Raw genomic sequence first — 27258 nt, forward strand, 5'->3', positions numbered from 1 at the left:
ATATCTCATTGTGGTTTTCATTTGCATTTTCCTAATGACTCATAATTTAAACCTCTTTTTATTTGCTATCTACATCTCTTCTTTGAAGTATCTGTTAAAATCTTTTGGCCTTTTTTTTTAAATCAGATTGTTTGTTTCCTTAGTGCTAGGTTTTGAGTTATTAATATAGTCTGAAAACAAACCCTTTGTCAGATATGTGATTTTCAAGTGTGTTCTCCCAGTCTATGGCAAGTTTGGGGGCCTGTGTTACAGAGTAGCAAACCAAGGCACAGAGAGGTCGAGCAACCTCTCCAAAATCACAGTTGATGAGGGATAAAGAGAGTATTCAATTCCAGCAATCTGCATTCTTTGTCATTCTCCTGTGCTTCCTGTATAGACACCCAGTGTCCCAGGTGGAGACAAAGCTGGATAACCAGCATGACTGAGTCTCTCAGTAACATTACTCCTTGATGGACCTTTCCAACTGAGGAAGCTTCAACTGACCCTGCAATAGCCTCTGGGAATCTTACCGGTGGGATCGGGGAGAGGCCCTGTGGTCTTTACATATAGAACTCTCTCCACTATAGAACACTTACCCAGAAATGGAGGACACACATTTGCAGCCTTCTAGATTCCATAAAGCTGATCCCTCCTTAATTAAAATATTGTAACCACGTCTAACAATCACTTCTTCAGAAAATAAAAGGGAAACTCTGTTTTCTAACTGATAGCCATTTCCTGAATGTACTTTAGTCTCCACGACTTAATTTGTATAGAGCCGGGCTTGGCAGGCCTAATTAGCTATTTCTTCAAGTGTTCGGGAAGTCAGAGACGGTACACACTTCTGTGGGGAACGCAGAAGGTGAAGGACTCCTGCAACTGGAGGGTCCACAGGTAGGACCCTGGGAATCCAGTTCCTGCCTGATGTCCTTTCCCTGGTCTGAGATCTAGAACCTGTCTCTCCTCATTTTGGATCTTTGTGGTTAGGTGCAATCTAGATTGTAGAATTCTCCCCATTTTATATGTAGGAGAAACGAAGCCAGAGTCTCATAACAAGTCATGGCTGTGGAGAGGAAACACATCCAGGGGGGTCCTAGGTTCTTGTTGGACCCCAGTCGTCAGCTTCCCCGATACTAGGAAGGCCTCTGCATTCCCCCTCCTTCGTGCCTCTATACCTGGATTACCACGCAGCGTGATAATACCGCAGGAGAAGCGAGTGTAGATTCCGTTACTCAGCAGTATCGCTTTCTGTGTATCCTAGAACCAAGTTCTCAGGTAAGAGGATAAAATGAGAATTACCCATGTGAGTTCAGTCGGCAAAGCTGGATGCCATTCTGAATGCTGGGATAGCCTATGATGTTATGATTCTAGAGACAACGTGACAGGTGTGTGTGTGTGTGTGTGTGTGTGTGATGTATTCAAAAATGTGAGGCATCAATTAAAGAGTGTCAGGTGTGAGTTAGTGCACTGAGTTTCCCCCTCATTTTCGGTCCCAATGTCTCTCCTTTCAATAATTCCAGAAACACAGACATCGCTTAGAACAGATGATGTCTGCTCCATGAAGGTATAGACTGCGCAGGGATGATCTTACCCTCTTCTACCTTTGTATTCGGTTGGTGCAAAAGTAATCATGGTTTAAAAGGTTAGCAATAATTGCAAAACCTGCAGTTACTTTGCACCAACCTAATGCAACTTGATTACTTCATTGTTGCCTGCATTTATTCAATTATTCATTGGTCCAACAGTTGGTGACTTCCTACCCAGTCCTAGAAACTGTTGTAGGCGAGGGAGTTATGGAATTTAAAAAAAAACGAGCTCTTCTTCACGGAGTTCATGATGTATTGAAAGCCGTCATATACACCTCTAGCTGACCCCACTGATCAATCACAATATAAGTTGGATGTGACAGCAGAAGTGATACATTGTAGAGAAGTAGCCCAGAGAAGGGGCTGATGAAGAAGGACCTGAAAGAGGCCACGTAGGAGCCCGGTTTCAAGGATGAATAGGAGTTTCCTGAGGGAACCAGAGAGAAGAGGGACATGCTTGGCAGAAGGAGCAGCACTGCAAAGTCAAGGAAGACTTTGAAACAGTATGTGAACTTAAGGAAACCTATCAGGAGTTGCACGTTGTTGGGACATGAATTAAGATGGCAGATTGGTGAAAGCGGAAGGGTTGGGTGGGAATGAGATCATACTGCCTCCTGAGTACCATACTAAAAAAAACAAAACCCTTGGATTTTACCCCATAAACAATAGAGATTCATGGACGTGATTTAAGCAGGGGTGAGACAGTGACAGACTTGAACGTCAAACAGGTCATTCTTATGGAAATGTAGTGAATCAATTTTAAAAATGGGAAATCCAGAGCTAAGGAGACTGAGGGTGAAGTTTTTGCTGTCACTGGGCCAGGTACGTGTTTAACTTAATCTTCATAGCCCTGCTACAAAGCAGTTATTTTTATTTCCCTTTCACAAAGGAGAAATTGAAAGGTTTGTAAGGTGTGTGAGGTCACCCAGCTGGGAAGGGGTAAAGTTGTGATTATATTAGTTTCATCAGAATTAAGGGCCTGGTTTATGGCTAAGCAAAGGTATAGGTGTAAGAGGGACACTTAGGAGGTTAAATAGCCTTGGTGACAACAGCATGTAGGGGGAGCTGAGAGATAAAGAAGTTCAAGATTCCTGGAGTTCTCAGTATATAGAAATTGGTTGTATGATTATGCCGTGGTCTCATATAAGAAATAATACAGCCTTTCCAAATCCTCACGTGTTCCCTCTCTTTGGAACAAGTGTCTTCCGCTTGTGCTCTGAATCCGACTCTCTTCAAACATGCAAGGGATTTCTGTCCACACTTTCATCCTCTATTTTTTCCTGTCATCTGGTTCTTGTACCTCCATATTCAGTCAAACTCCAGTTTTATTCTCCTCTTTTCAATTACAGTCCTGTGTCCTTTCTTCACCACCAAACACTTGGAGTTTATGGTTTAGACTTTCTACTCTTATTTTTTCCCCCTCTAACTCTTTCCTCCACCCTTTGCAATCTGGATTTTCCCAGTGAAACAACTTGTCTTGAAAAGGTAGCCTGTGACCACCTCTTGACCAAATCCCATGGTCTCTTTTCAGTTCTCATCCTCTTTGACCTCTGCTCGATGGATACATCCATCATCTCATGGCAGTGGTGTTGACCTTGACTTGGCTTCTTCATACATCGTAGAACTCTGATCATCAGAAATGCAACGTAGATTCTTTCACCATTTTAAAAGGAAGTCCAGAAATAGACTTCTATGCCAGACAGAAACTTCAGCCTTTGGGAATACTTCTTCCATAGCTTTCCCAAATAAACCAATGTACAAGTCACCACTGTAGTAGCCATTGTCAAGTATTTTTCTTTTCTTTTTTTCCCAAGGGAACAAAATTCCTTTCTTCCCTATATATTGATTTGCTGTCTTTGGGAGCAGCATAGGTTTTTATAGTAATGGTCTTGGTTTTCAGACACCAAAAATGAATAACCAAGTGTATCAATTATGATGGGATAAAGTAGGATAAAATAAGCTTCAAAATTTCAGGGACTTAACACACAACATTTTATTTCTTGCTCATTCAGAGATTACTATGGGGCCAGCAGCTATTTAGGGAAGATCTTTTCCAAATGGGAACTTGGGAATCGAGGCTGATTCTATCTTGGTCTACATTATTTTTGCTGCAGAGGAGAAAGAGGGCTGGATGGTTACACACCTTAAACGCCTTGGCACAGCAGTTATACATATAATTTGTTTTCACATCCCACTGGCCAGAAGTAGTCCTATGGCCCCACGTATCTGTAAGAGGGCTGGGAGGCTCAGATTCTATGTGCTTAGGAAGGAAAAAAGAACCAGATATGAGTGAACGCTACTCATTTCTACCACGTTGAAAAGGTTCAAAGAGTACTTTTCCATAATGTTTCCTAAAAGTCCATACTCTAATGATGGGACAAGTACTCTTTTAGCTTTTCATGTCGCATAGGTGGTTGAGCAGTAACTCTGCTGAGGGCCAGGAAAAAGCATTAGTTCATGTGGAGGAGGCACTTCAAATGGATAAAATTCTGTGGTGCTGTATTTCAGCACTAGAACTGAGGACAGCTCCCCGACATCGTAAAGAATTCTGCCTGGGTGTCAGGTTTCTTAGCAGTACTGATTTCCTGAATTTTCATACAGGCATAGCCATCTACACAAATACTGCAATTAAAACCCTCCTTACTTTAATTTCTCTGTCCCGCAAATTTGAGCAGCTTCTTTGATGGGCAGGAACAGACCGTCAAAATGCCATCCCCTCTAATAAGTCAATCTAAATTTTAAGTGACAACCTCTACTCACTGTACTTATGAGGCTGAACTGTCTTTCACCCTAATGAAACTGCCAGGTAATTTTGGAACCATGGGGAAAAGTCTGCTTTAGCCCCCAGGGGATATATTGAATAACTTGTTTCTGGCTGACCTCAATCGGTCTATAATTTCTAGACGTTTTTAGCGAGCATCTGTGAATCTGTCCCTCTCTTTAGGTTCTGATTTGGAGACCATCCCCGTGGTACCTAGAAGTTAAGGAGTCACAGGCACAGCAATTACTGATGAGAGAAATTCACATGTGACAGCTCCCTCCATACGTGGTATGGAGATTAATAAGCATGTATTTTATGGAAAGGTAATAACAAAACTGTAGGTAGAAATATGTCCTCATTTCTCTGTATATACATATCTCTTTACATATAGTATTTTCTCTCCAGATAAACATTTAGGAAGGTGAGTTCAGCTCTTAGAAAACCTAAGGGTGCACACAATGGATTTCTGAGCACACTGGTGTCCTTTATTGTCACTGTCAGCCCCTCAAGCACCCTTCTTTATGTTTCGCATTAAAGGTGGAACATCCAGCCCTGACTTCCCACAACGTGCTGAGGGCAGCTCCTGCTACCCTCGGCACAGCTCCCTATTTACCTCGTTCCTTTCTCTTCTCTCTAGTGATAGAAATATCAAATATCTCAGCAGTGCATCCCTGCTCATCCAAACCTGACAGCATCTCAGGGCAAAGGACAACAAGATGAAGCCACTTTCTCAGAAAACAAACAAACAACACATAAAACCAATAAAGGGACATATTTTTGGAAGGACAACATTTGGCAGGGGGAAAAAAAGCCCTTTTTTGCAGGAAAAAAAGTGTCAGAACTGCATCACTAGGTCAGCTTTTTGTTATTTCTGCAGTAGGACTCCATCAAGCTTTTGCAGACACACCTAACCTGTCATCCGAACACTCCCCGGTTCTGAGGCAAAGCTAACGTGGTGTTGCATCCTGCTCTTGTCATCAACAGAAGAACCCTTCAATGCTACCTGAGCTGTAATGTTTGCTCCCCAGTCAGCACATCTGGAGACAGTCTAAAAATTAAGAACATAAGCTAATAGAGTAATAACACCTTGTATTTATATAGCACCTTCCTTGGAGGTACTCCAAGTGCTTTACCAGCTGTATCTCACCAAGACCCCCACTCAGCTCTCAGTGAAGTGTTACTCCCTTTGCTATAAGCAGGCATACTGAGACACAATAGGAATGAATCAGGAAAGGTGACATGACATTCCTCTACACCTCCCCACCACACATTCACCAGCAGGTGACATGTCAAAACACATGCCTGAGTTGCCTGAGGAAGCAACAGATGCCACCCAAGAGAAGAAGGCTGAGACCTGTGCTCCCCGGGATCTGGCAGCCTGCCTCCTCCAGGAGTAATCCACTTCCTGTCTGAGTTGCCCATGGAAGCAGATTACCCCACGGGCACCTGCACATACCTATGAGGCAAAAGCACGAGGCATTTAGCTACCTCTCTTAGCAGCCTGGGGAGAAGTCCTGCTCCCCTCCCATGAGCCACACTTGCTTTGCTTTAAGGAACTTTTCATAAATGATCACATCAGTGATCCAAATGTAGTTCGAAACTCATGACACACCTAATGAGGATAAAACAAAACATTACAGAGAGTGGGACCGAGGCAAGTGAGGCAAAAGGGAAAATGGTCGTGACGTCCCCATGATGCTATAGGTATCCCTGTCCCATACTTTATACGGGAGCTTGTGGCAGCACAGAGTAGCCTTACCTGCAAGGAGACGCCATCTTGTATAGTTCCCTGTGTAGTAAATTCCTTTCCCAAGAGGCCAGGGCAATCACAACACGTTAGGGAGGTCCATGCCAGCCACAGCCGATGTCCAGGCCCCACACACCGTGGAGAGGCACGAGAGGCTGGCGAGTTCATAAATTATCCCCCTAGTCGATTGCATTTTTCATCAGAGTGTGCACCGTGATCACTAATGGCACTTACGGATGGGACAAAACCCAGTATTTATCTTGTTTTCATTATATTAGAAGGCAGTGATATTCAATTAACCAACTAATCAAGCAAGTCCGTCAATACTGATCCTGGCAGGATTCTTCATCGCTCGGCTCTGTGTTCTGGGTGGGAGTCCATGTGTTAGACTCAGATGGACTTAACCCCTGACGGCCAGGGTCGTGCTGCTGAGAAGTAGGCAGGAGCCAGGAAACCAGGATTCCGATTTCAGACATGGACAGAAACCCCACAAATCCATCCTCTTGTCTGATTGTGGTGAGGATTTGCCACAACCTCCCTTTGAATCTGGTGTTATTTGTTCTACAAGGTATATTTACTTTTCAAGGACATGTAAAGAGCCATTTTTCCCATCCTGCAGATTAGAGATCTAAGATCCCTCTAACCTATCACAGGACAATGGCAGAGCTCTAACTATGGAGCCGATCTGGTCATGGGATGACCGAGGAAGTAGCTCACAGTGGCCCTGAGGACTGGAAGATGGTCCCTAATGACAACAGGTAGTCCTGACAGCAGGTGGGCCAACCTGGAAAGCCTCTGCCAAGAGCATTTTGGGTACATGTGTCTGGACTCATGGCTGGGAGACAGAGTCAGGAGCACACGTGCCTTTAGCGGGAGGCTCAGCGAGCCAGGCACACCCCTTGGCTCTGTTCACTTGTGTGCAGGGACGCCTGGCTCCAAGGCTAGGGAGTGGTTGGTAGCCAGCGAGGAAAGTGTTTCCCTTGAACTACACTCATTATTCCTTCACCTTCATCCTCCTAAAGACACACCGAGACCTACATGCTCCCATAGCAACCCCATTTCCCAGGGTAAACCAATGGCTGAAATTTGAGCAGCATTGCTCAGGTATCTGATTATTTTTTCTGACTTGTAGGACAAGAGTCAGTATAGACTTTGCCCCTGGATGCTCCCCACTTGGGTGGCTATGCCACTCACTGGACCCCAAGCCCTGTGATGGTTTCAGGAACTCTCACTCTTTTCAAAGCTGAGGATCTCAATAGGAACCTCTGTACTCTGCTCCTAGATGAAGGTGGCATTGGAAAAGGAAGAAATGTCCAGAGAGCAGATGGGACACGGGGCTCTAGGGTACCATCCCATCAGCTCGCAACTGCCTAACCGGCAGCATGGCCCATATACAAGTTTAAGCTCTTTGCAGACCAGTCAGTTTGTCCTTTTGAAAAAGGGAACTACATCTGATGTGCACAGACTGCACCCCAGTAATGTCTTTTAAAATGCTTCCAAGTTCCCAAGGCATCTCTGAAGGAAGGTAGGAATCACGTGGAGCAGCCAGCCAGCCGATGCTTCTTTATGCAGAAGAGACAGCACTTGACTGGTTAGAGGAACCAGCCAAGCAGTGGAGTCCTCGCACCTCTGTGGGCAGCTGACTCCCTGCAGCTTCAGGTGAGCTATGAATCAAAACCTGACTCCCAGCATGAGGCCGTCTGAGCTTCAGTAAGTTACCGGGAAAGTGAGATGTTTCACACAGAGATACTTTAAAAGGGAAAGAATCTTCAGACTGCTCTTTGCTTCCAAACAGTTGATGAGTTTCAATTCATTAAGAGTTTGTAGGCTTGTTAATTTAATAAGAGTAAATGGGGCACTAATGTGAGACAACAATCAGTAATTTGAAAGGGGTGAAAAAGACCAAGTAAAACAGTCATTACCTAGCACAATGTTTGGTCAGAGGACGCCAGGAACTTTCAGCTTCACGGTAATGTTTGAAAGGTGGACATTTAAAACACACGCAGTCTTTGACTCTGGCTGGCTGGCTAAAAAAAATGGACTTGGTGGGATATTTGGCTCTGACAGAATAAGCAATATAATATTTTATGAGGCATGAAATCAATCCATCTATTTAGATCCAGTTGCTTCAGAATGGTTTTGAACCCTGGAGTGTCAGGCCAGGCTAAATCAGGCGGGACTCAGCTGACCACAAAACCCAATTCAGAATCAACACCAACAGCTTTCTAGAGTTGTCATCCTCGTAAGTGGTGTGGTTGGGACCCAAACCCAAGTCTCTCTTTCCACTATGCTGCCTCCTGCTGCCCTCACTCCTCGCTGGTTGTGTTTGCTGTTGTTTTAAGCATGATTAAAAGCTTGCTGTTTGATTTCCTTCTGGGATCTAGTTGCTCTAGTGGCATCCAAAAAGGACAGGCCAGATATTTCCTACAGCCTGCAGGTGCCCAAAGAGTAGATGGCCGTGGCTCAGGGGCATCAGAATCTCAGGTGGGCCAATAGTTTGGTGGTGTTCAAAACACAGCCTCCATGTATATGGCAGAAGCAGCAGAATGGCTCCAAAAGCAAGTGTCACCTACTTTACGTGACCCTGGTAACTAGCCCGAAGAGAGGGCATGTGTTGCCCTTTTGCAGAAGAAATGAATGAGGGAAATTCAAAGACAAGGTCAGGTTTGAATCAAGTTGTTCACTGTTGCTACCCAAGCACTGCACTGGACCGTCACCCGACATGCTTTCTGGGCTCTGTGGCTGTGTCTGCACAAAGTAGAAGCAATTTTAGTGCCCGATGCAGAGAAAGTAGAGAGCAAACTCCCAGGGAGAGGGTTCTGCTGTGATATGGATTCCTCAATAACAATTACCACAAGCACCAGAGCTTTCAATTTAATTAAACCTATTTTTCAGCTCGGGATCTATGTCTGGGCTTAGTTGCTTTCTCTTCTTTCGTTTTCATTCCCTTTTTTGTAATGTTCTTGCCTCCTCGGTCTTGTATCTCCGTGTAGTGAGATACCTAAAATGGTGATGAGTGGATGAAAAAAAGAAAAATGATTTCTCTCCTGGTGCCTTAATGGAAGGAAGTGAAAGAACTAAATCAAAAAGTTAATAGTTACTATCATTTATGCTCCCTGGAAAGCTTGGTACAGGCGAACTCTAAATTATCTTTGCTAATGGGACAGTGGTAGCAAATGAAGTGTTATCATGGTTTTGTTTAGTACTTGACATTTCCGCACAATATATCATTGAACCGGCCCAGGAACTCTTTCATTATCTTATGCAACAGAAGAGAAAGGTTAAATGACGTCTCAAAAGTCACACAGGTCATATGGGGCACAGTGAGGCTCAAATCCGATTTTAAATTTTAAATCCAATGCCTCTGCGGTAACTCCATAAACAATTCTAAATTCTCATTTAGGGTGTCGCTTTTAATTTTCCCTCCCACAAAAATCTACGCAAGCAGATGGCCAAATTTGGTAGGTCTTGCGTGTTGACTCCTTTTTTCGTTTTCAGGAAGAGGTGCTGATGAGTAGGAAAATATTCCGAACAGGACCTCCTTTGTGAAATGCTCTCACGACAACCAAGGCAGGGATTTGTACCCATTTTATAGTGAAGAAACTGAGGCTCAGAGATACTCGGTAACTTGCCCACAGGCACATATATCGGAAGTAGTAGGTAGAGCTGCCCCAGCCCGCTCAGGGATGATGGGTTATGTGGCTGCCAGCCTAGCCAGTTGAAAATGCTATACATACCAACTTCCTGGTCACCCTGTGCCAGGATGGCAGTGAATTGAAGAGACCAGAACACATTTGTCTTGCTCAATCATTCAGTCCCATTACAAAAGCCGCTCATGGCTCCTGCCCCACTGGTGGCAGGTTAGCCATACCAGCTTCCCTTTCACGCAAACTTCCTGTTTCGAATCTCTGCTGACAAATTTATGGGGGGCAGGAGAGGAATGCCTCGCTACCCAGGGGAGAAGTCCACCAATGCGTTTATGCAGGCTGCAGGAACGGAAGTCTCGGGGGCCCAGGCTAGACAGGAAGCAGTGGGGGCTTGTGATGAGCTGCTCTCCTGAAGGAAGTGACCCTGGTCCCACTTGAAGAAAAGAGTTGCTTCCAAGAGCCAAGCGCTGTTTGTCAGCAGCCCTCCTCCATCTTCGTCCAAGCTTCAGTAGCAGTGTCACACACAGGTGTGTGGACTCGAACCCCTGACCTTAGCCAGGGGTTCACAGATGACAAATGACCTCTAAGGCCCAGCAGCCCCCTATGTTTGGACCCCCTAATACCCAGTACCTTTCACTTCCTCTCTTGTTGTGCATTGTGACAAAGGTCTCCCCTTTGTCCCCAAACAGCCATCTGAAGTAGATGGTACTCCTCTCCTTAAAGCACATAAGGAATAATCCTAACAGCGATAGTAATTGACCAGTTAATTAATTTAAAAGACTCATAGCTCTGGGAACCTGGTGTATAGATAACGCTATGCTCTGTCCTGTTTGTGCCACCGACCCTTTCAGGCCCTTAAATAGGGAGCCACCTCAAAGGACAGTCCCATTCCCATTATGTGTCATTGCCCCAATATTGGGAAGGGGTGGGAAGGCCTTCAGGTTCTCCTGTCAGAGGGTCGGCTGGAAATCAAGTTACAACCAGCACGATGTGTATCAGAGCCTCTCAGCTCCCACCCATTGGCCCGGCATCATTAATAATCCACAGCCTAACGACGGAGATGAGTCTTGGACCAGGAGGCAGGGGGCAGCCCCAGTGCAGTGAGGCAGAGGGACAGAGTGACTTATTAGCCCCGTTCCACGTGTAAGCTTCTCCTCCAACCAAGGCAGGGCCAGGATGATTTATTGGTTCAGTAAACAGATTTTTATAATTAAAATTGATTTTCAATTTTAGCCTGGTCCGGAAGGACTAGGTCAAGTTCAAGAGAGAAAGGGGGACAACGTAGGGAAAGGAAGGGAAGTGTGCTTTCAATTTCCCATGTGTCTGAGATTGTTCGAGCAGGAAGGAGCCTCTCACTTTATGGGTGAGGAAAGGGAAGCCCTGGGGGGCTGACCTACTTGGCCAGCCTCAGATGGTGCGCTAAGGTAGAGCTGGGACTCAGCCTGTGTCTCCTGGACCTTTTCAATGCACTCCTTGCCCTGGGACTGTGTGTGCATGGGCTCACAGAGCCACTGCATCGTGGGGTGTCATTTGTTCACTGCACAGGGATGCCTCCCTCAGGGGATATGTCAGGGCTGAAATGCAGCCACATCTTGTGCGGTAGAGCCGGGCCGCGGCTCCCCAGAGGATGTGTTCAGAGAAACCACCTAGGACTGTTTTCTTTGGAGATCAGCTCTTAGCTGGCCAGCAGCTACCTGGGTCTGCTGGGGCGGTGGTTCCACCTTCACCTCCCCATCCAGTGCCTGGAGACTCCGTTGAGGCTGTTTCCTGAAAGGCTGAAGGGCTCTGCTGCAGAAGTGGAGACACACTCGCTGCCCTGTGGCCACCCGGTGTCGTTGACCAGGCGGGGAGTGTTTGACCCTGGGACTGGCACAAGCATATTTACAGATGGCACGAGTGTGTCTGCATAGTCAGAGACTCCTAAGCCTGGGCACCAATGTCCAGAAAACTTGGCTGGTGCTGCTGGCACTGCCGCATGTGCCCACTGCTCTTGGTCACTCCCTCTGGGTGAGTCCCACGTCTATTGCCAAGGTCCACTTAGCAAGTCCTTTTGTTCCAGCCCCCACAGGCGACCGCGTCCACAGGACTCAGTGCTTCCCCATCCTGGGCTCTCTGTCCCCGGTCCCTCAGCCAGGGCAGTAAACCAGTCGCCCTGGTGGCCACACTTCTGCCGCCCCCACTGTGTCCCCTTGAACGCAAGGAAGGACACATGAAGATGGGCATCTTCTTTTTAAAAATGATGATAGTGCATTGCCTCTTTCCCTACCTCAGTATGTTTTATTATAAAAATAGACTTTATTTTATAGAGCAATTTTAGGTTCATAACAAAATGAAGCAGAAAATGTAGAGAATTCCCATATATCCCCTGTCCTCCCCTCCCCCATTATCAGCAACCCCCACCAGAGGGGCCCATATGTTACAGTGGGTGAACCTACACTGACACGTCGTTACCACCCAAAGTCCGTAGTTTCCATTAGCGTCCACTCTTGTTCATTCTATGGGTTTGGACAAATGTACAGTGATATTTAACCACCATTATGATATAATACAGAAAATTTTTACGGCCCTGGAAGTCTCTGTTCTCCCCACCTATCCATCCTCCCCCACCCACCCCATTCCCCGACAACCACTGATGTTTTCACCGTCTCCGTAGTTCTGCCTTTTCCAGAATGTCATACCGTTGGAACCGTACAGTATGTAGCCTTCTCAGCTTGGCGTCTTTCATTTAGTGAAATACATTTAAGCTTCCTTCATGTCTTTCCATGGCTTGAAAGCTCATTTCTTTTTAGTGCTGAAAAAGATTCCATTGTTACAGATGTACCATAGTTTATTTATCCATCACCCAACGGCTGCTTCCAAGCGTTGACAGTTATGCAGAAAGCTGCTATAAACACCCACGTGCAGGTCTAGTTTGCTTTCATCTGCCTCGCTGGGCTACCATCCACCGCAGGGAGAAGACCCGCGATGCAGGTGCAGAGAGACTTCAGTCATCCAGGCTGGCAGAGGGCACTTGGGAGAATATACCTCCACCCACAGGCATCCTGCTTGCGAGGGCCTCAGTGTCTGTCTCTAGTGATGGGTGAGGGGCTGCTTTAGAAGGCTAAGAAACCAAGAGATGTAAAGAATGCTTCCAGTCCTTTGTTTTGTAATCATGAGTGGATTATCGTGGTACACGAGCAACACGTTAGATCACCAGTACAGATAAGCACAGTTTAACGCTGCATCAAACTCTTCATAAGTCACGTCTGATTACATTGAACGAGGTGCTCAACTCTTACCACTTTCTCTTGGAATTGGGTGTAACTGGCGAACACGTTGCGTGAATGGCTGAGGTGAGTGCTTGTAGCCAACAAAAGGCTGGATTCAGTGGCCTGCAGGTCTCTCCAACGCTGGGGTTCTTTGCTGCATGTACTTACTTTGAGCAACCAGGCCGTGCTTTCAGAGTTACTTTTCTTTCCTCCCCGTGTGTTTTCTTGGAGCTGTGGTCTGCAGCGGTTGGGTACCAGCTCCTACGGCCATGCCCATGAGGATCACCGGGGACTGGTCACAGGGGACAGGGAGGAGGCGATGGGGCAAAGGAGAAAAAGCCGGTTTTAAAGGTGGAGGCCGTGGTCAGGTAGGGACCCCGCTCCTGGGGTCGGTGGGAACCCAGGACTCTCACTCCTGGCCCCCAGTCATTCAGGCTGAAGGATGAGGGAGGGATCCTGCCAGGCAACTTCTGATGAAGAATAACAGGGAGAAAAAGAAGAGAGAAGATCCGGTGGGGGGGCTGCTGAGGTGGGTGGAGCTGACGGGGAAAGAGCTGAGCCTCTCTACTCTCCCCCATCCCCCCAGGCCCCATACCCCCTGTGCCACCCTTTGCTCACCCGCCTGCCCTCCTTTTAGGGACTCGGTGCTCTTTGGTTTGCGTGGGTTTTCATTTTCCCTTTTTTCCTTGAGGGAGCTGTGGACAGAGAAGCAGCAGGGATCGGAGGGACCCGCTGCAGCTTTCGCTGATTCTAGTGAACAAGGCAGGAGGTCTCCTTGGGACCTGTGCGGGGTAACTTTCTCATCAACTTTTCTGCCCTAAATGCCCTCTTCCCCAAAGAGGAGTTTTGTAAAGGGCTTGTTGCCTGAGGATGCCTTCGGGTGTCTATGGTTTTGCTGGATCTGCCGTGTTTAGGAGGCTGAGTTGATAGGACACGCTGAATGGCACGGAAGGCCAGGACGGAGCCCCCCAGGGCCTGCGGGTCAGAGTTATTATCAGCACAGCTGGGAACTCACTCGGGGGACGGCCTGGGCAAAGCAGTCCCCAGCGTTCCCTCAGATTGCTAGGACCACAGCTGAGTGACTGAGAGGGACTCAGGGTCACAGTAAGCCACCCACCCAGTTCTAGCATGCTGCCAGTGGTGTGGAGTTCAGGTTATCCTGACGTGTTGGCCGGTCTGTGGGCTCAGGCTGCTCCACGTCCCCAGGCCGTTCCCCTGAGCCCCAAGACAGGACAGGGATTTACTACGGGGCTCTGGGGAGCAGGTGCCCCCGGACATGGGCCAGCTCTGAAGTCTACAGCCCCCAGAGCCAGGGAAAGAATTCCAAAATTGGTAAAACCTCATAAAGTCAGGCGTACCCACCCCCGCCCCCACTTCTGCCAGGGTGACATCGTACCACAGAGCCGCGGTCTCACATCATGCCAGGCCCCAGACGATAGCAGCCTTATTTGGAGATGTGAGTTGTGCGTGTTCGGTAGAACTTGCCATGGAAACATGCTGGCCCAAGAGCAATTCAAAGAGGTATTTAAATGGAAACTCTCCAAGCCAATTCTGCCTTCATCAATTTCCGTGTTGTTTGGAACCAGTTCAGGCAGCTGCTGCTCTCCACGGGGGAGTGATGGCCGCCTGGCCCCTGCGAGAGGGGGATTCCAGTGAAGAGGGAGGCTGCACCAGCCATGGAGCAGGCGAAGGGCACTAGCTCCAAGTCCCAGCTCTGCCACTCACTGGCTGTGTGACCTTGAGCAAGTCACTTAACCTCTTCCAACCTGTGTCCCCGTCTATAAAATAGAGACTGTGGTCCCTGACCTGGCTATGTCACCGGGTTGTGTGTGGGGGTGGGGATTCACACGCATCCTGCCTGTGGGTTTGCTTTATACATTGTGAAGCCAAGTACTGCAGCCCAGGATTCTCATTACGTCCGCTCCACCTGTCCTGTGCTCGGGAGTCTGCACCTGTCTGCATTTCTCAGACTCCGGGGCAGAAATACGTCATCCTGAGAACCCATGTCCTCTGCTCCCCATGGCTAGGGCAATTTGTCCCAACCCCAGCCCACCATCAGGGTCGTGAGTGGGGCAGGAGGGGAGGGGTTCAGTGCTTCGAGAAACGTACAGATGCCCAGCTTCTGGAAAGTCTGATTTTGCTAATCTGACCTTGGCCTGGCCATTGTTACTTTGTAAACGCGATGCAGTCGATTCCCATGCTCAGCTGGGTTTGGAGACTTCCGCCTGGACCCCCCTTCCTTTCCTCCCCCCCCACTCCGGCTCTTACCACGTGCCCTGATTCTCCCCTGGAGTTGTAAGTTTCCCTGAGGGGGTCGCACTCAGCAGTGGTGGCTGGGAACTTGCGAGGGGAGTCGACGCCCCAGACTCTCGTCCAGGTCAGGCTGTGTGCACAGCAGCCTCCCAAGCAGGCTTAATGGAGGAGAAAAGCTTTTTTTAAATGAATTCCACTTATGGCATGCTACCTGCCCTAAATGGTCACATTTTGTTGCCTTGCTGCTGTGTCAGTCCTGCATCCTGCAGGTTTGTTTGCAAACTCAGCAAACATCCGGTGTTTAATCATATCTGCAGGCTCCATCCTCGTGTCCCTGTCACAGCAGGGTCTGCCGGACTCTGTGCCAATACCACCATGCTGGGCCTCGCTGCCCAACCCTGGCCTGCCAGACATGCCATGCCAACCGATGTACCCACACACCGGCACACAGCACGGCCTCTTGTGTTTGGCCAGGAGCCAGCAAGATTTCATCTCCCAGCCCCGCAGCCAGCTTTGGATTACGCCTGTTCACAGAGGACAGGGGAGAAACAGAATAAATTAAGGCCGCAGATAACCCCGACCTCATTTCATCTAATAGTTAGAATGGCTCCCTAGCTTCAGCTAACTTTCCCAGGTGCTGTGGGCAATGAAATTAATTCACTGGGGTTTTCCTTCCTCATCCTGCCTTCTTCTATTCAAAAGCAGAGAAAAGGCCGTCAGAAAAGCTAGAGAGGGGAAAGGAGGCAGGGAACTGGTTGGAAAGTTCTGGGCTGGCTGTAGAGCCCAACTCCTGTTAAAAAGTAGAAAGCTGCAGGCCTGGGGGCCCTAGGGGGTCAGTCAGTAGATACGATGGGTCAGGAATAAGATCGTGAGGTCCCATCACAAGTTCTCACAAGTCATAACTCCGTTGCCAGCACTACTTATAAGGTAACCAGCGGCAGAAGTGTGCAGCTCTCACAGGGACACATCTGGAAACCTTTAAAGTTGAACTTTAAAGCTGCACTTTTTATTTAGGGAAACATTATCTGTTCCAGAAGAAGCAAACCAAAAGGGTGAGTGGGCCATGGTTGTCATCACTGTTATGATCGCTGCCATTTATTTGGGACAGATGCTCTAGGAACTGTGTTGAGTGTTTTACAAGTGCTATATTCTTTAATCTGCATAACCTTTTGGAGGTTTGAAAATGTTAAGTGCCTGACCAAGCTATCAATTGGCAGAGCTAGGATCTGAATGGCAACCCTTCAGATGGCAAAGCCCGATCCTAACAGCTCTACTGCTTGCTCGTACTGACCCACCACCCGCACGGGCTCTACACACCTTGCTCCTTCTCCCAGGTTCTCCAGCTCTGAGTTTGTCTCTGACACAGGCAGTGATGTTTGATATCAGGGGCTGTTCCTTGCTGTCACAGAGAGAGAGAGAGTGGCCGAGGTTCCTGGCCTTCCCCCAGGCCACACCACACACGTCCTCTGAGAATGAGCACACATTAGCCAGGAACAGACACCTCCTCTCACCCCACCCCCTATCCTGAGCCAGCAATTATTTCCGACCTCCCTGAGTCCCCATCTAAATATAGCCCTGACCAGTCGCTTCTCATTTCAGAAGGGGCAATCTATTCCCTGCTTTCGTCTGATGTAGCTCAGATGTCCCAGCTGCACACGATCTGAAATGGATGTACCACCATCACTCGCCCCTTGACGATGAACCTCTTAATGGAAACCAATGAGTTACCGTCCAGTGGGGTCAGCTCCTGGCCTTTGGAAGTGGGAGCCTCTGCCTTACCTCCTCTCTGATATCTGGAAAACGTGAAGGCTGAGGTGGCAAGGCTAGGTCCCCTGACTGCACTGTTGACCCATTTAGAGAAAAGCATGGATGGACTTTGCCAAACACAGAGTATGTGCCAGGATAAACTGTCGCCTAGCAGCAGAGTACCTTTATTATTCCCATGTGCACAGGAGGAAAGTGAGGCTCCACGTCAGAGGTAACCGGCCCAAAGTCACACAGTTGACAAGTGGCTGATCTAGAATCTGAACCTAAGGCTAGATTCAAAAAGCCTGTGCTCTTTCCTTCCCATCAGGCCGCCTCAGGGCAGCCACCACTCCTGTGCGGTGACCCCTTGCGCTCCCTGTAATTGTTTGTATTAGTGGCAGATAGAAGTGGTACTAATAAGCATTGCTGGTTTCATCATTGATAATCGCAAGCTGTGATCATTTTCTTTCTCAGAGTAGAAGGTGAATTTCAGATTGATGTCCTCTAACAAATTCAAAATCATAAGAACCGGGAAGGGAGCCCTGAACCTCCTTATTATTCAGACAGATGAAGTTACCGAGATGAGAATACAATGGGGAAAGGTCTTGGAATGAAATTCCCTGAGGCTTTTCTAGCCTTAAGATAATTAATTATGATGGAATCTTCCAGGTAGAAAGGACAACAGAGATCGATTTGTGTCTGGAGGACACTTGCCCTCAGTGTTACAGCAAGTTAAGGACGGGTCTAGGACAGTGCCGAGGCCCAAGGACCCCTAACACCATGATGGTCCAGCACCCCTCTTCACGGAAGCTGAGCCGACCCAAACATAACTGCATGATGGAGTCTGAACACCAGAGACCTTGGCCAGAGGTGCCCCTGGTCCTTACTTAGTTTGCCCATGGAGAAATGGAGTCTCTCTGTGTTGGGTGGCGATGTCATGGTTTTCCTGTGGGGGCTTGTGGGTGGGCAGGTGAGTGCCCTCAATGATCAATTAGCTTCACAAACAATGACCACTCACCCCTCACACCCCGCCCATATGGGCCAGTTAGTTTTGCAACGAGAAAATGTTTTCATGGCCCAGGATACATGTCCCAGCACACCAAAAGGGACAGACCAATTAGCCATGGACGCTTTTTATAGTTCCCAAATGTTAGAAATCATATAGTTATAACAAGAAATAAAAACGTTGACCTTAAAATAAATGTGGGGCTGACTAGTGACTTTAGTTTAAAAGACTAAAGGGTAGTGCATCTTTTGAAAATTCTTTTAATTCCCAAGTCAAAAATTGTTTTAAATGATACCTTATCTGTGAAAAATCCGAACTCTTCAGAGCTGACCACCTTGAGCAGTTTTATTATCTCTCCAGACATTATTCTTCGCACAAAAATATGTCTGTGTATATACGACTACATAGCTATAGAACGGTCTTTTAAAAATAAAAATAAAGTCAATGTACTTTTTCTGAAACTTGCTTTTGTAACTCAAAGATGGATCATAGATATTTTTCCATGTCCATGATGCAGACACACATCATAGCACAATTTATTTAACAAATCCCGTATGGTTGGACATTCAGGATCTTTCCAAATAGTCATTATCAAGTACAAAGACTCAGGGAATATCCATAGCACGCCCCTGAACCCAAGTGAAAGTTTCTGCAACAAAGATTCCAAGAGGAAGACTTGCTGGATAATTTTAGGTTTTATTAATCACCACCAAATTACGCCTCAAGAAGGTGGTACCAACCTAAACTCTCCACTGACAGTGTCTAAAGCATCAACATTTTTTAAATGCTGTCATTTTAATTGTTGTCCTTTCGTATTTGAAGAACTACAGGAAAACCATCCTCGGGGCAGCCTCTCTTACTGAGGATGACACAACTGCCCCTGTGAGCACAGACGACTGCTGTCCAAGCACATCCAAGGATGCTGTTTTTCTTCCCCAGCAGCAGGCTGGGTCCCTAACTCCACCAGGGGAGCTCGCATAAGTTTGGGAGACTTAGGTGGCTACCTGGAGGCAGAGGGTGAGAGCAGAGGAAGATGATTCAGGCTCCGCCAGGGTGTCTCCGTCCTATGCCAGTAGCACTGGCTTCCTGAGAAGGGTCCCTGTACTGAGGGACCTAAAAGGCTCCCGGCGGAGGGATATCAGTTTCCATTCATTTGGGCACCATGATTTTTCCCAGGGTCAAATTCCTTTTTGAAGGAAGATGTTTGTCTGCGATCCAAAGACTCACGTGCCCAGACAGGGATGTCTGCAAGGAAAGCCGTGTTTATTTGCAAACGTGCTGCCTTTGCAAACTTTCTGCCCACAGGGGTGGGCAAACAGCCCTCCTGTTACCAGGCTTTCACACTCAGGCTGCTGGCTGCTCGTTCACGTCAGGGTACCACGTGCACACAACCACTGTGGTTTGGACCGTCCAACCATTGCTGGGGACTCTGGCCAGCAGTGAGTGCCCTGGACAGAAGGAAGGCAGAGGAAGGACGTGCTGGGCGCGAGGGGAGAAGAGCGTGCCCGTCCATCCTGTCCTGCCACTTCCCCAGAGTCGTGCCAGGGAGCCAGAGGGTCTCCACATATGTCTCGGAACTGGCTTGGCTCTATGCACACTCGGATTGAGGTGTCATGGTGCCAGCCCCTTCCGTCGCCCTGCTCCTTGGCTGCTGGAACAAAGCCCCTGTTGAGCAGACTGAGCTTGGGAAACTGGTCCCTGCAGGTCCCCAGTCCCCGCTCCGATGGGGTCACAGTGTCTGTCAGGAGCGCTCTGAACCCCAGGACAAGGCACCTTCCCACCTGCTGGGCCTGGGTGAGGAGGAGGCTCACTCCCCCCAAAAGATGTGGGTCCCGGAGGCTCCGCCTCTTCCCCTAGCCAGGACCCTAGGGCTGGGTCACCAGATGGCAGGGTCTGTATTTAGAGATGGGGCATCCGAAGAATCGTGTTAGTGGCCATGTGGCCTTGGATAAACCCCTGCAGCCTCTGAGGGTCACCTGAAACGTGAGAGGACTGGCAGCTAGGTTACGTCCGTGTCCCTTTCAGCTTATTAAATCTGTGAATGCCAGCACACTCCGCCCATCCTGGGCACTTTCTAGCCTGCATGTTGGTGGTGCGGCTCTCTGGGCAGGATGTGGGTATGGCTGCCAAGCTCCTCTGTCCAATGCACTGAATTGGCCGGCCCAGGAAAACTCCCCTTACAACACCACACCCCAGCCGTGCAGGCCTGCGAGCCCATTGTGTGGATGTGGGTGCGATCGCCCAGACAGGGAAGAGAACTGTACCTAAGAGAAGAACTTGTGGCAATAATCCAGAAGTTATAGATTCTAGGGTAGAGCCAAGATTGTCAAATCAATTATCTCCATGGGGCCCTTGGGATACACTAGAAATTGATAGGAACCAAATTCTTCCTTCCTTCCTTCCTTCCTTCCTTCCTTCCTTCCTTCCTTCCTTCCTTCCTTCCTTCCTCTTTTTCCCTCCCTCCTTCCCTCCCTTCCTTCCTTCCTTCTTTCTTTCCTTCCTTTCTTCCTTTCTTTCTTGCAAGCATTCACTCTCTTATTAATTCCCATTTGCTATGCCTGAGCTGAGTACTAGGTTATGGTGGACTAAAGAAAGATGACTTCACACCACCCCTCCTGCAGGCATTTTATCTAACGAAAATCCTGGAACAACAGACAAAGCGTTGTTGTTGACATGGCACTAACTCATTCATATATTTCATTTTGATTAATCCTTGAAACAACCCTTCAGGATGCTTACTATTCTCAGATGAGGGAAAGGGGGTTCAGAGAGGTGAAGTAAGTTGTCCCACTCACACAGGAAGTGGTGGACTCAGGATTCACACCCAGGTCTGTCTTTCCCCCAAATCTCTGCTTCTCACTTGGCACGAACATAAAGCGATTCCAAACTCCCCAGTCACATTTGAAGGAGCCAGGAAGTGTCCCTGAAGGAGGTGAGCTGCACTGAGACCTGCTGTCACTCTCTCTTTTGGGCTCCTACTCAGGGATGGGCCTCTTTGCCCACTGGCGGCCCCAGAATTCAGCCAAACTGCCTTGGTTTACAGTAAGCAGCCTGCAATACTGTGGAATTTGCAACCCAAGAACCTGGGTTCAGTGGGGGCCAGCGTTTCTCCTAGGCTGTATGGGGGGCATGAGTGTGTGAGGGCCAGCAGGCTGCAGCCCCAGCTTCATGCAAATGTCCACCTTTGCCGCCACCCTGCTGCGTGACCTTGGGCAAGTGGCAGCCCCTCTGGGTTGTGGCTTTTCCATCTGTGCAGCAGAGAAGGGGATTGCCCTCTCACTTGGTGAGGGGTACAGCTAATAAGGGGTACCATTGTGGCACTGCCCAAGCTGGGAGGAGCAAGGAAGGGGTGATTTCTCCAGGCGCTACAGAAAGCCTGCTGAGAGCTCCTCTCCCAGCCACCGCCATTTGCTAATGAGGAGCAGCATATGTCGACGGTTCCGGCATCCACGCTCACTCCTTGGCTGTCCGAGCTTCCAGAGCAAACTGGCTTCCTATTAGGCATTTATACTTATTAATAGCAGCAAATTGCAGCCCTCCACAACATCTGCTACTTTTCGTTTGCAAAGCGCTTCCCAGGCCATTGGTATTCGTAGTATTTTGTGACCCAATTCTCCGAGGCAGAGTGGGGTCCCCTTATCTGAAAATGATCATTGGAGACATAATGAGGGGACAGGATTTGTTCAAGGTCATCCAGACACCCTGAATGGATTAGCGCTCAGGACCTCAGCTCCCCAAGCCTCAGACTCTGGGGCTATTGTCCTTGCTGTTCAGAATATTGACGATTTTGACCGTAGAACTCCTGCCTGGAGGCAGGTGGGGACAATGGTGACAGCCAGGGCTGCTGCATCCGTCTGCTCTCACGTAATTGATGGATTCACTGGATTAGCCCTATGGCCAGAGAACAAGCAGGAGAAATCGCAAAGTTCAAGGCAAACCATTCTGGAGGAGCTTTTATTGCTTCCAAGGAGATAAAATTATTTCCCAGAATTGGGGCAGCCAGGATGTCAGTAGAGAGGGTCCTATAAGCATCTGTGCTTCCGGTCTGCTAGCCACATCTGGAGGGCTGGAATCTCTTTCCAGAATCTTTCTGGTACTTTACTCAGGGCTGGGCCTCTCTGACATCTGCAGATGTATCATCATAGAATTAAGAGAGCTTGGTCAGCATTGGAAGATACTGGGAAGGGTCATTTGTCATGTTACATCCAATTTTTAATAATCTCCCCACCATCGAACCAGGTGCATATGACCTCATGTTTATCTAGATCTATGTGGTACTCGGGTTAGAAAGTAACTACGACCCTGCAAACTTACCCCTCCTCCTTTCCCTCTACCTTTCACAGGACTTTGCCTTCTGTGTGACTTTCTGCCCGGCACCTGTGTATCAGTTAGCTATTACTACAATGAAGCTGTGTAACAAACCACCCCAAACTCAGTAAGCATCACTTCTCATGCTCACGGACCTGAGAGCCATTGAGTAGCAGGTGATCTAGGCTTAGCTGGGCTGAGCAGTCCTGCTTCACGTTACTGCACCAGTGGGGCTACCTCTTCTCTGTGGGTTGGACTCAGGTCTGCCCCATATGTGTTCATTTGGGGCCCAGGCCGAAGTAAATCCATGGCCTTGGCCATGGGGCTGGACAAGTGAGGGAATAAAGATGGTGATTCTATTTACAATAGTTCAAAACCAGACAAAACCACACTATGTTAGAGAAGTTTACCTTGGTGGCAAAAGAATACAGGAAACCAACGTGATCCCCAGAAAGCTAAGGAGGGGGGAAAAGGGGGTGGGGATGGGAACTGCAGGCAAATGCATTCTCATCATACCTGAGAATGAGAAATGACAAAGCAGAGGCTGAGCAGTAACAGGAGAACTTGCTAAACTCTGGGGCCATCTGACCTCACAGGAACTATGTGAATGCTAAGCTCCTCCCCTGTGCCTCCGGGAGGGGTGGGAGGTGAGGACCGGTTCTGGGTAGCAGAACGCTGTGACATTATTTTTCCCAATCATGACATCAAGTTTCAGAGCTTGAGACTGACAGGTCCAGTTATGTGACAACACACGATAAGAGACATTCTTCCAAAACCCTTTTGTCCATTTGAGATTAAACTGAAAAGAGTAACGATGTTATCTTTTCACTCGAGGATCTCAGAGTATTTCATAAACATGAATTTTTTAGCCTACCGACAAAAAGCTTTTCCCCCTTGACCTGGGGAGCTGAGCAGAGAATAGGTGTTCTCACATCTACCCAATAGGCTTTGCATGGGTGAGTTTGTGTGTCTGATAAAAGGTACATAACGTAAAATTTACCATCTTGTCCGTTTTTAAGGGTTCAGTGGCATTACGTCCATTCACATGGTGCTGCCACCATCCCCACCATCCTTCTCCGGAACTCTTTTCATCTCCCCAAACTGAAACTCCACACCCATTAAACACTAACTCCGCATTTCCCTTCCCCCACTCCCTGGCAAGCATAATTCTCATTTCTGTCTTTAAGAATCTGAGTACTCTAAGTGCAACACATCAGTGGAATCCTACGATATTTGTATTGTTGGGACTGGCTTATTTCACTTAGCATGAGGTCCTCAAGCTTCATCCGTGTTCTAGCATGTGTCAGAATGTCCTTTTTTAAGGAGGAAGTATTCCATTGTCTATACAGACCACACTGAGTTTATCTATTCATCTGTCGTTGGACACTTGGTTTGCTTCTACCCTCTGGCTGGTGTGAACGAAGCTGCTGTGAACACCACTGTTAAAGTAACTGTTTTGGTCCCTGCTTCTGATTCTTTGGGGTATGTACCCAGCAGTGGAATGATTAGATCACATGGCAATTCTATGTTTAACTTTTGGGGGAACTTTCACACTGCCCAATAGGTGTTGGCACAAAGCCAGTAGAATGTGCCAAGCAATGTATGTGCAGACCCCACCCCACTCCCCCGCCCAAGGAGCCCTTCTCCCCAGCTCACTGTGAGCACACAGGGAGGTTCTGAGAGGTGGTGACACTACTGCCTTAGAAACAGTGACATCAGTCAGCCACCTCAATCGACACCCGGAGTCCAGTGGCCAGGGGACAGACCTCCATCTTGTATAGTCTCGGAGACCATCCGTCACCAGGGTAGCTCAGGTCACGAGGCCATCTGAGTGGTTCTCGAAGCAGAAGGCCCCCTCCATGACTTTCTTTCCTCACCTCTTCTTGTGGTCTGAATTCCCTCACTCAGTTAATTAGCATGCCTGGCACTGTAGCTTAGGATTTTAATCAGCGTGGGGTGGTTTTAATTAATCGTGTGTCTCTGCATCTGGAGTGGTTTGTGTTCCAGGGTCAGGAGAGGAGCCGGAGAAAGGGAATGGGAAATGTGGTAACGTTTGGTATGCGGTGTGGGTGGAGAACCTGGGAATCTGCGGAGAGAGAATCGTTGTGCCAAGGTGGCTTGGAAGCCACCGGCCACCTGTGAAATTCACTAGCAATGTGTGGAAGGTCACCAGAGCCATCAGGGAATAGAATTGTCCCCAGATAAATAGTGAACTAAATCGAGTTTTTGAAAGTGATTTGAAGTGTCGGGAATATTTCCGATGCTTTCCCATAGTTACCCGTGGGGCGAGGATTAAGGTCATGCATTGATGTAGATTGGGGTCAGTCTGGGAAGGCATGACCATGCTGGAGAATACTGCCTGATAGTAGGATTTCAGAGATTTCCCTCGGCCTGGTCATCTTTGGGAAAGTCCTGTAAATGTGAGGGGGGTGGCACCAAGCTCTCAAATCATGGTGACCTTTCTACGTGGTCTGGCAGAATTCTGGTTGCTTCCCCCATTTTAGCATCCCTGCTCTGAAAAGAATAGAGAAAGCCTAGATAAAGTTCAGAAGAGTTAAAAAAAAAAAAGTTGATATGTAGATAGAAGGATCATAAAAGTAACGGTTAAAGGGTCTCATAATAACTGTCCAGAACTTACATCCTTATCCCATAGGGATCCACCTAGATGGAATGCAAAGAAAAATAAATATGTAACTATTACAGTTGCTGGTAAAAGCACTAAATAAGTCTAGAAAGCTGGGATCTGCCCAAAGATGAAGCAATGAACAGATTAGGGGCAGACATTAGTTCAAGGAGAAAATGATATGATCAAGTTACGAAAGGAGAAAAGTTCTCCCAGGTCTGTTAAACTCACCAAGTTCACGAGGCCTCGGAGGACACTCAGAGCAGTTTGCTGTGATGTGGGGAAGAGGTGAAACAATAGTGCAATGAACAGTGGGATATTAATGACAAAGCACAATAATAACGCTTGATCATTTACAAAGCATTTCACACCTATTGGGTCATCTGTGCTTTGGGAAGCTCTGTAAATTAAGGGGGGTGTTTTATCTCCATGTTTAAAGATGAGAAACAAAATGAGACTCAGAGACAATAGGACCTCATTACCAGCAAATGGCGAAGCCAGAATTGTAGCCTAGCTCAGCAGGTTCCCACATTCTTTCCAACCAAATGGAAAGGACCAAATGGAAATCAAGAGAGGAAGGACTTTGACAATTTCAGGTATCGGGCAGTATTAAACACCAGTTGCAAGATATTTTTAGAAATCTGAATGCAAAGGCTTTTGAGAATGTCAGACTGGCCAAGCAGCTGGCCCTTTGTGTTGCACACCCCAGAACCCCAAGGCACATTTATCCAAGAGAGATAATAGAACATGTCAGTGGTAGAAACTGGGGAGGGTACTAGTTAAGTTTAGAACAAGAAAATGCTTTTGATTGAACAAGCCATGATTTTCTCTTTAAGACCATGCAAAATATGGAGCGCTAGACAAGCAGCTGGAACATATGAAAACATTATTATGTAGTTATGTTACCAACTTGCACCATCTATGGCCCCTTTTATTACTTTTTCTTCCCCTCTAGGCATCATGTTTTGAACAGTTTTTGCCTACTAAACAAACTGCATTTATTAAGTAATAATATATTTCCTATTCTTAACATGGGACATACATCACTGGATACGCAGACAAACAGAAAACAGCAACAATTCAATTTCCATTAGGCTTTTGGAAATATTGAAAATAGCTTGTAGACCTCATTACCACTCAGGAATTCCTGCACGTCGAGGTACCTTGGAGCTAGGAACCATTATTTTTATGCTTACAGGACCAGGATGTCTCTGCCCATTTAAAGGGGGGGATGAAATTAAGTGGGCAACGGGAAGATGCTAAGTTTCTGGCTGTGTGTCAAGGCAGTGGGTGATTTGTAAGAAATTGATTGTCTGGATTAACTACGAAAATGGGAAGGTTTTATGTAAACAGAGTCGAGGCATGGCTCATGCCGATTACATGAGCGGTCATAAAAGGAAGGATAAAATTCCAAATGTGCAAAAATGACATCTGAGAATGTGGAGAAAGGGCCCCCAAGGCCAAGCAAAGCCCTAAGAATGGGCACAGAAAGCTAAAAGGGAACTTGGAAGAAGTGGCAATGCAGTGTGATCATTATAAATAATCAATGTATACTTCACAAACGAAAAAAGATAAACAACGAGAAGAAGAAAACTAAGGTAGAAAGGGACAAGAGATCACGTGGGATTTCAGATTAATTATTAATTAATTCCGAAAGAGAGTTTTGAGACTAACTGAGCAGACACTGGTGCCAGTTCGCCTGTGCATGAGTTACAAGTAGCCCCTGCCAAGTGATGCCTAATTTTACGGAGGCAGACGCCCTATGAAGCAGCAGGGAAAACAGCTTCGCATTTGCTCATGGAGCTTGGAGGCTAAGTCAGGTCAGCGTGGTTTATACTTCTCAGTGCCTGTTGTCTGGTGGTGAGGTATTAAAAAAAGATGACCACATCAGATCCTCTTAGCTCAAGCTGAAAGATTAGGTAAGAAATCCTCCATTGAAATAAAAAGGTATCCCAAATGGAAAAGACACTTAAAAATTTAAAAAATTAAAATAAAAAATAACTTTTCGTAAAGAAGAAACTGGCAAAATGGCACATAAAGGCCAAGGCTATAGAAAGAAAATAAAAATGCCATTTGATCCTCTGTATGGTGATTAAGAACTTCCCCAATGTAATGGGCTCTGAAAAGTCACGTAAAAAGACATCTGGGCAAAGCTACATGGGAGAACAAAGAAATGCAAAAGATCTTTAGGAGCATGCAGGAAATGGAAGCATGTGGGTGAAGCAGAAATGTCCTGTGGAACGTTTTCCATTAACAAGCAACTGGTGAAAGCGAAATGTAAAATTGGGGGGTTGGAGAGGAAACCTCTAATCATGAGAAGAGTGTGGGTAGGAGGAGAAAAAGCAACAGCTGCT

The 27258-nt window shown here is 47.4% G+C and overlaps 1 protein-coding gene across 1 annotated transcript in view; it reads left to right on the forward strand.

Moving 5' to 3' along the window:
- Positions 1 to 27258, forward strand: part of PLXNA4 (plexin A4) — a 411943-nt gene that overhangs the window by 282456 nt on the left and 102229 nt on the right. The window lies entirely within an intron of this gene.

The sequence above is a fragment of the Rhinolophus sinicus genome, linkage group LG11, assembly GCF_036562045.2.
Source record: "Rhinolophus sinicus isolate RSC01 linkage group LG11, ASM3656204v1, whole genome shotgun sequence".
NCBI lineage: Eukaryota > Metazoa > Chordata > Mammalia > Chiroptera > Rhinolophidae > Rhinolophus > Rhinolophus sinicus.